Below are 10,163 nucleotides of genomic sequence, written 5' to 3'. Positions count from 1 at the left end.
ATAATCCAAACAATGTTATTTCATATAACAACTGTCATTACATGGGACTGAACCATTTTCAAAAAGTTTTGTTTACATGTTCACAAGTACAAATATGTACTACAACACACTGGCAGTGATGTACTGACCTACAACCACAAATAATATAAGTGTTTTTATAAGAGAAGATAAAATAATTGCCCTACTTCTAACGGAAATTTTAAATTTCATTGAAAATTTAAATCATCATAGAATTAACTTGCGATGAAATATAGTGATTTTCCATTCATATAAAAATTGAGAATTTTCACAATGCACAATTTTTTTTTATCATAGTTACGAGTTATTATACAATAACTAGATACATGTAGCAAAAACCTACTTTTAAATTAACAAAAAGTTACATACTGGTATCGACACCTTTTAGATTCATGTTAAAATTAGTTTCAATTTTATTTTTCTACCACATTTTATCAACTCTCTAAAAATAAGGAGATGTTTTATGATTTCCATTGAACAAACACTATCCTACAGCTACAGAGTCTTAGACCAAATGATGTAGAGGTTTTAAGGATAAAAAAAAACATTAAGTGCAGATGTTATTATTGGTTAATGTCCCCCAATCACTGTACCACATATGGTTGAAAACCAGACAATTTTGTCAACTTTCAACATTATCTCTAATTTTGACCTCTTAAGCTTTCATGTAATCAGGGTATTTAAATAATAGACTTTTCCTTTTTCTTTTATAATCTTTTAAGATCATTCAATCATTTGGATTAATTCTTTATTGTATGCAGACATAAACATGTATATAAACTAAGTACAAAAATGTACTCATAACCTTATTAAAGCCTTTCAAAAAATTTCTTAAAATCCATAGATGGATCCAGGGGGCCTGGACCCCTCCCCCTTTTTGTTAGAAAAATTTGGCTGAAGCATGACTGGAGCAGACCCCCCTTAGGAAAAGTTCTAGATCCACCACTGAAATCTGATGTTTTAAATGTTTAAACATATGCTATCTGGTTTAATGCAGACTCTTCTTATTTTAGTCAATACTAAAATAAGAAGAGTCTGCATTAAACCAGATAGACAGCGACCCAACAATACACAAAATTCCAAAGGTATCTGGTAATTTTATCAATTGTGATTAATAAAATCTTAAATTTTAAGATTCTTTAACAGATCTTTCAAAAAATTTAAAGAGAAACATATATGATATTTGAATAGACCAATGTTCACATATGGTCATTCATGGAGTTCTCAATCTTTTTGAATTCATATGCAATGCTAGAGTCTTCACACAGGTTACATTTACATTAATTCAATTATAATTTTTTTTTAAATCTTATATTTGGACATTTCTAGAGAAAAAATAGTAATTTTCATTTTTTAAAATGATAGGTTTTTATTTTCAAGGACAAGTGAAAGTCTTTCTCATGCAATTAAAGCTGCAGTGTACTTGCCCTATGAGCTAGTAACAAATAAAACTTGAAATCACTTGGAAAAATCCAACACCCTCATTTATTTCTCTTTTTATCAATAATTCATCATCCATATCATAGATTTAAGAAGATGAGGTATGAGTGCCAATGAGACAACTTCCTATCCAAGTCACAATTTATAAAAGTAAACCATTATAGGTCAAAGTATGCTTTCAACACGAAGCCTTGGCTCACATCGAACAGCAAGCTATAAAGGGCTCCAAAAATTACTAGTGTAAATCCATTCAAATGGTAAAATAACAGTCTAATCTATATAAAAAATGACAAACAAGAAACACTTACATGTATGAACCACATCAACAAATGACACATATATACAGTCCTGATACATGAATTACCAAAATTCACTTGTTTTTTAGACGACCCTGTATTTTCCCTTTCTACCTTGCCAATTCAATAATATTTGCCAATAAGAGTATGAAATGTTTCCCCTTCTCTCCACAAAACATGTTACTGTAAAGAAATTTTTTAATAACAACTGGCAAACTCTTATACTCTAGTAAAGGCCATTCTTCTCCCTTCAGACCAACAGAAAAAAAAATGTTATTCTGCATGTGTACATGTACATGTACTTTCACTTTGAAAAGGAATTTTAAACGTTTGACATATTTTCATACTTTTTGTCACTATAATCGGTGATTCTTTACTGACTCAAAATAAACAATTATTTTTGTACCTTTTTTGTTATTAATGATGTCTTGGAACTTTTTTAGATTTGGATATGATTGTGGTTTGTTTACATGTGTTACTCATACCGGAAATCCCAATCTAGAAAAGTAACATGTTTTTTTATAAGATTTGACACTATTTTTACCTGTTAATTATGATTATAATTGAGCTGATAGTGTGTTCTTTTCTTCGGAATATATATGTGTATTTTGATTCAGGTCTAAATCTTCAAAAACTTGCTGTAACTGAAAAATGCAGATGTCAGGTGTGTTGCATACCTGAACAAATTATAATAAATGAAAAAGTACGGGACAAGATGATTTTCCGTCTTATATCCCTACTTTACGATTCAATTTTTCTCTTTCTGTCGACCGCCTTTATCCATGTTTTAATGATCTTTAATAATACAGTCATGTCTAGTAGACGGAATAGGACGTTGCTCCTGGTGAGAGTGTCTAGGAACAGAAGTTTTTTCATAAAAAAAAACAGTTCCATTATATATCTGGAACAAATATTTCAGAATTTCAGAGACATATCATACAATTTGTAACATGTGATAAAATGAAAAATCACAAAAAAATGAACTCCGAGGAAAATTCAAAACGGAAAGTTCCTAATCAAATGTAACCCGAATAATTCAGTCCCTCCCCGTAATCGATCTCTCCTACTTGCAAGGAGTATGTAGTAAGCGGAATATATATAACGACTGAATTATTCGGGTTAAATCAAATGGCAAAATCAAAAGCGCGAACACAACAAACGAACGGATAACAATTGAAATATGATCAAATATTCCTGACTTCACTTGCCGGTAGCCTACAGGAATTTTCTAATGTAGAAAATGGCCGGTGGATTAAACCTGGTTATATAGCTAGCTTAATATATTTATCTGAGAATATTTGTTCCAAACGTAATAAAGGGTATAGAATATGTGTTTGTGTTTCGACAGGAACATATATTACGAAATTGTGTATAACAAAGCTTCTGGAGGAACTTCTGTTAGGCGGAACAAATGTAAACGTTGAAAGAACGATCTCCGCAACATAGTGATTTAGACAGAACTCTTGAAACTCTTTTCGAACTATATGTAAGGTTTACAGAATAATGGGAAAATCTGAAGGACAAAATGAAAAAGAAAACCATTATGAATGGACAAAATTGAATATCCATGTCTAATTTTTACCGAATATTCATACACAATATCATGCATATCAAAACAGAATCGGTATAGTGTGCACTGATGTACTCGAGCATATTGCAGCTTTCTTTGATGACCATTTTTTAGTGGTAATTTCTGATATGATTCTCTGTCAAATGGGTTTAGGTTTCCTTCACATCTGGCGTAAATACAATATCTAAATCCTAGTATATATATGATGAGTTTATTTTATACTATACCACTAGGTCGATGCCACTGCTGGTGGATTTTTTATCCCCCGAGGGTACCACCAGCCCAGTAGTCATGAAATGAATTATCATTGATATGGTCATATTTATAAATGTTAACAAAACTCTTTGAATTTTTGAAATACTATAAGCTTTTTCTACCTCAGGAATAGAGAACCTTAATAAGCTGTATTTGGCAAAACTTTTAGGATTTTTGGTTCTCAATGTTCCGCTTCTTCAACTTCGTACTTTATTTGGCCTTTTGAACTTTTTTTGAATACGAGTTTCACTGATGAGTCTTTGTTATTTATATTTACGAATGATTTTCTTGTGCCGTTGGTAAAATTTAGTAAATGTTTTGACTAGTTTGTGATATCGAAACCCCTGGTGCAATGCTTTGTTTTCTAAAAACTGACATCTTGAAATCAGATGTTTTCAAAATCTTCAATAAAGTCGTCTTCGACAACAGCGATTCACATTTTATAGAATAATGTGTCTAAAATCATTATTTTCATATACTCTTGATGTTCATTATAACAGTTTAATACTTACGATTATCTAAATTTTGAGACAAAACAATATCACTCTTTAACTTCGACTATATCTAATGTTTACTTTGTATGACCTTTATATTTGTATGATAGATTACCATGGATAAGTTTAGTCTGTCGATGTTACAATAATGTATGACTGATCCTATCAATGGATTAAACTCAGTAAACTTATTACGTTACACAATTATACATTGGTTTTCGCCGTCTATCTATGTGAGAAGACAGCTATATATACAACCAAATCGAAGTGTAAGAAGACAGCTTTGAAAAACTTGTAACTTAATAGACAGCCATTGGCCCATAACGAAGTTTAATAAGACAGCTTTGACAAACCTCGTAACTAAATACACTAGCCAAAACGAATGTAAGAAGACTGCGTTGACAAAACTCTCAACATAATAGATAACCAATACAAAGATAAAGAAACGTTTTGACACTTAACAGACAGCCAATACAAAGTGTCAGAAGACTGTTTTGACAAACTTGGCTTTGAACTTAATAGAAAACTAATATACGAATTGAAAGAAGACAGTTATGAAAAACTGTAAACTAATAGACAGCCGATACGAAGTGTAAAAAGATAGCTCTGACAAAACTCTCAACTTAGTAGACAGTCAATGCGAAACGTAAGAAGACAAACTCTCAACTCAATAGAAAGTCAATACAAAGTGTAAAAAGACAGCTTTGAAATTTCTTAACTTAACAGACAGTCACCAAGTTACGGCTCTTTCATTTTCAGACTTGGCATATTCTTACTTTTATTGCAACTGATTTGAATATATAATTCCACTGTGTTATATTACAAATTTTAAGTTGATGACTTACCAATTGTTACAAGTTCTTTAATAGCCACAGCAAGCAAACAGAATGTACAACAAGTGTCTGAATTAGCATCAGCACTAGTCAGCTAGAGATATTTTACAGTGTCTGAATTAGCATCAGCACTAGTCAGCTGGAGATATTTTACAATGTCTGAATTGGCATCAGCACTAGTCAGCTGGAGATATTTTACAGTGTCTGAATTAGCATCAGCACTAGTCAGCTGGAGATATTTTACAGTGTCTGAATAAGCATCAGTACAGTCAGCTGGAGATACTTAACAATGTCTGAATTAGCATCAGCACTAGTCAGCTGGAGATATTTTACAATGTCTGAATTAGCATCAGCACTAGTCAGCTGGAGAAATTTTACTGTGTCTGAATTAGTATCAGCACTAGTCAGCTGGAGATATTTTACAATGTCTGAATTAGCATCAGCACTAGTCAGCTGGAGATATTTTACAGTGTCTGAATTAGCATCAGTACTAGTCAGCTGGAGATATTTTACAATGTCTGAATTAGCATCAGCACTAGTCAGCTAGAGATATTTTACAGTGTCTGAATTAGCATCAGCACTAGTCAGCTGGAGATATTTTACAATGTCTGAATTAGCATCAGCACTAGTCAGCTGGAGAAATTTTACTGTGTCTGAATTAGCATCAGCACTAGTCAGCTGGAGATATTTTACAATGTCTGAATTAGCATCAGCACTAGTCAGCTGGAGATATTTTACAGTGTCTGAATTAGCATCAGTACTAGTCAGCTGGAGATACTTAACAATGTCTGAATTAGCATCAGCACTAGTCAGCTGGAGATATTTTACAGTGTCTGAATTAGCATCAGCACAAGTCAGCTGGAGATATTTTACAATGTCTGAATTAGCATCAGCACTAGTCAGCTGGAGATATTTTACAATGTCTGAATTAGCATCAGCACTAGTCAGCTGGAGATATTTTACAATGTCTGAATTAGCATCAGCACTAGTCAGCTGGAGATACTTAACAATGTCTGAATTAGCATCAGCACTAGTCAGCTGGAGATATTTTACAATGTCTGAATTAGCATCAGCACTAGTCAGCTGGAGATATTTTACAATGTCTGAATTAGCATCAGCACTAGTCAGCTGGAGATACTTAACAATGTCTGAATTAGCATCAGCACTAGTCAGCTGGAGATACTTAACAATGTCTGAATTAGCATCAGCACTAGTCAGCTGGAGATATTTTACAATGTCTGAATTAGCATCAGCACTAGTCAGCTGGAGATATTTTACAATGTCTGAATTAGCATCAGCACTAGTCAGCTGGATATATTTTACAGTGTCTGTATTAGCTTCAGCACTAGTCAGCTGGATATATTTTACAGAGTCTGAATTAGCATCAGCACTATCCAGCTGGATTTATTTTACAGTGTCTGAATTAGCATCAGCACTAGTCAGCTGGATATATTCTACAGAGTCTGAATTAGCATCAGCACTATCCAGCTGGAGATATTTTACAATGTTTGAATTAGCATCAGCACTATTCAACTGGAGATATTTTACAGTGTCTGAATTAGCATCAGCACTAGTCAGCTGGAGATATTTTACAATGTCTATATTAGCATCAGCACTAGTCAGCTGGTGATATTTTAGTGTCTGAATTAGCATCAGCACTAGTCAGCTGGATATATTCTACAGAGTCTGAATTAGCATCAGCACTATCCAGCTGGAGATATTTTACAATGTCTGAATTAGCATCAGCACTAGTCAGCTGGAGATATTCTACAGTGTTTGAATTAGCATCAGCACTATCCAGCTGGAGATATTTTACAATGTCTGAATTAGCATCAGCACTAGTCAGCTGGATATATTTTACAGTGTCTGAATTAGCATCAGCACTAGTCAGCTGGAGATATTTTACAGTGTCTGAATTAGCATCAGCACTAGTCAGCTGGAGATATTTTACAGTGTCTGAATTAGCATCAGCACTAGTCAGCTGGAGATATTTTACAGTGTTTGAATTAGCATCAGTACTAGTCAGCTGGTGATATTTTACAATGTCTGAATTAGCATCAGCACTAGTCAGCTGGAGATATTTTACAGTGTCTGAATTAGCATCAGCACAAGTCAGCTGGAGATATTTTACAGAGTCTGAATTAGCATCAGCACTAGTCAGCTGGAGATATTTTACAAAGTCAATGAATGGGTTTTTAAAAATCCAGTTGTTGACAAAAATACCCTGATAAATAATTAAGAGCTCATTGATATTCCTGTTGCAATGATTTCTTATCAAAATTTATGAATTAACATATGACATAGTTTCCAAAAAAAAGTTGTTGACTCAAAGATATGTCTTGCCTGTATGTAATTTTGATGGAACAAGAATGTGTCCATAGTACACGGATGCCCCACTTGCACTATCATTTTTTATGTTCAGTGGACCGTGATATTGGGGTCAAAACTCTAAAATTTGATAATAAGATTAGAAAGATCATATCATAGAGAACATGTGTACTAAGTTTCAAGTTGATTGGCCTTCAACTTCATCAAAAACTTTAACCTGAAGCGGGACAGATGGACTGACCAACAAACTATTGGACGCACATATCAGAAAACATAACCCCCCTCTACAATTGTAGGAGGGCATAAAAATGCAAAAAGACATGTAAAGTATGCAAAATATTCATAGTAAATAAGCCGTAACTGAAGGTGCACGGCATAATAATATGAATGAAAATGAGATATACCAATGCTTTTACAACTGCATATCAAATATCAGTCTTATCATAAGTGGTTCCTCTTAAACTAAACCTGATCATAAACTTTGACATGTAATTTAAGCAAAAGTTTCAAAGTCAATAGACCATGACTGAGGTAGCAGAGCAAAGTAATCTTCATGGGAATGAGATTAGCCAATGCTTATACAAATGCAGACCTGATATCATTGATAATCATTAGTGGTTCTCTTTAAACTGACCTTGACTTGAACAAACTGTTGAAAACAGCATAACTAAGTCTTGCCTTTCTACTACTTCAAGACAAGACAAATATTATATCCCACAAGTGCATCAGGGTCTTTTTCTGAGCAGGTGTATAAATAAAGAGTTTAATTCAAAACTTTACACCAGTAATAGTACAGATTAATATTTGCTCTGTCCTATTTGATTATTTTACTCATTGGTTTACAAATAAGATTATTTATGACTGCTAGACACTTCATACAGAATTTTGTCAATTAAAGATTGTATGTTGACCTCTAGATGTCTTTCATCTGTTAATTTGTCATTGGGTTGCTGTCTCATCAAAGTATACTAACTTCTTCGTTTATTCATAGCATGTTTCTTTACAATTAATCGTTTGATAAAATTAGAAAGGGACCTAGGTTGCTAACTTGCTTATGTAGTTGGATGTCTTGTATAGATCACTGTAGGCTACAAACGATTAGGGTGATTATGAACACAGCATTGTGTAGCACAGCAAGGGTGCACTTGTTTTGAAACTGTATGGGGTAAAGACAGTTCTCTACCAAGGGGTATTACAATGTTATTACAAAATTGTCAAAATTGACATATATGGGTTTTACTCATTGTTGAAGGTTGTACAGTGACTTTTAGTTATTAACTTTCTGTCTTTCAGTCTCTTTATACATCTTTTTATTTTTATATAGTAAGTTGTATTAAACAACTATGAAGTATTTAACAAGAAAACAAGATTTACAAACTCATAACAATTTATTAAATAATATACATGTATAAATAAAACTTCTCTAAACAATTTTATGACAATACATATGATTTTATCACATGTGCTTTAAAAAAAAATTAAAACAAAGTATCATAAACTCAACAATTAAATAGTTTTATTAAATTGTTAAAAAAAACTATTACTGACACCTCTAGGCCAGAATTAAATTATAACACTTTTTGCATTTTCCCTCATTTTTTTTAGCTAGTACATTTTATCCTTTACTGACACAGTGGTCAACTCTATTTTTCTTTAATTTTCCACAGACACAAGTGCAAACTAAAATTAATTTAAAAGCAGACCTTTTAATTAAAAGGAAATTATAAATAAAAAAAAATCAGAAACATTTGATTCAAGAAATAATTTGGTTCTGGCCTTACTCATGTTAAATGAAAGTATTTTTTTTCCTTTGATTTCAAACATATCCTTCACAACAGTGAAAAACTTAAAACTTATAAATACAAATGTATTTATGCAAATAAATACAAATGTATTTATGCAACTTTAATTTCAATATTCAATACTGAAATTCTGCCACAAAGATAAAACAACAATGCCACAACTAATGATTTAAAAAGAAACAAACTGAAAACGGTTTTCTGTCAGCTTTACTCCCGAAGCCATAACATTTAAGCACTAAAGTACAATCCCAAACTTTGAAATGATATAATGAACTTTCGATGGTATTTTTCAGTGCTGTTTACATGAACATGTGTACCCTCCAGTGTATAGAACTGCAGTAATGCAAGAATAACAATCATTCCTTTTGGGTCACAGATTGTCTTCCTTAATGACAAAATGATAAAAATGTAAGCTTTACAATTTTTGTATTTTATCAAACCTGTGTGCAATTCTTTAAATATAGTGTAAATTATAAACATTAAACACAATTAAAATTCTTTTATGAAAAAAGTATAGACAATGTGAAAACCCAAATTTTAGTCCTTTCAATGTACTAAAACAATTAAAATGCAAAATTTTAAGAGATTTGGTTAATGGTAGCTTATATTTTTTTGCAAATCTGATTAGAATCAAACTGGAGTTAAATTAATGGTTTGGATACAGAAAATTCCTTCACATAGATTAGTTATGATTGCCAGTACAGTTGACTCTCGTCTCAAACTCAGTTGTGGGTGCTGTGTTGAAACACAATTATTTACTCTGTTGGAGTCAATTTCAATGATTTTTTTTTAACTAGAAATAATGTTATGGTATTTAACAAGCAAAGTAAATTGTAGCAAATATTTTTGGGGTCCAGTATGCAGATAAAATAAAGAATGTAAAGGATTTACAAATTATAATTTTTTGAATGTGGGTAAAAACTATATAGAGATTTAAAACTGGAGATAAAAGTATTCTATAACAAATAGTTATTCAGGCTGTGCCAATTTTGAGCGTGGAATATAAAAATAAATTATTTATAATAGTAATAAAGTTAAAAATATAAAATAATACTAGTAGTCAAAAGTGTGCTGGAATTTGTACAGTGACTTTAAATATATTATAGTCAACAAAATTCTATAACTAT

This window comes from Mytilus galloprovincialis, chromosome 1, assembly GCF_965363235.1.
Source record: "Mytilus galloprovincialis chromosome 1, xbMytGall1.hap1.1, whole genome shotgun sequence".
Classification (NCBI taxonomy): Eukaryota; Metazoa; Mollusca; class Bivalvia; order Mytilida; family Mytilidae; genus Mytilus; species Mytilus galloprovincialis.
This window is presented reverse-complemented; position numbering follows the sequence as displayed.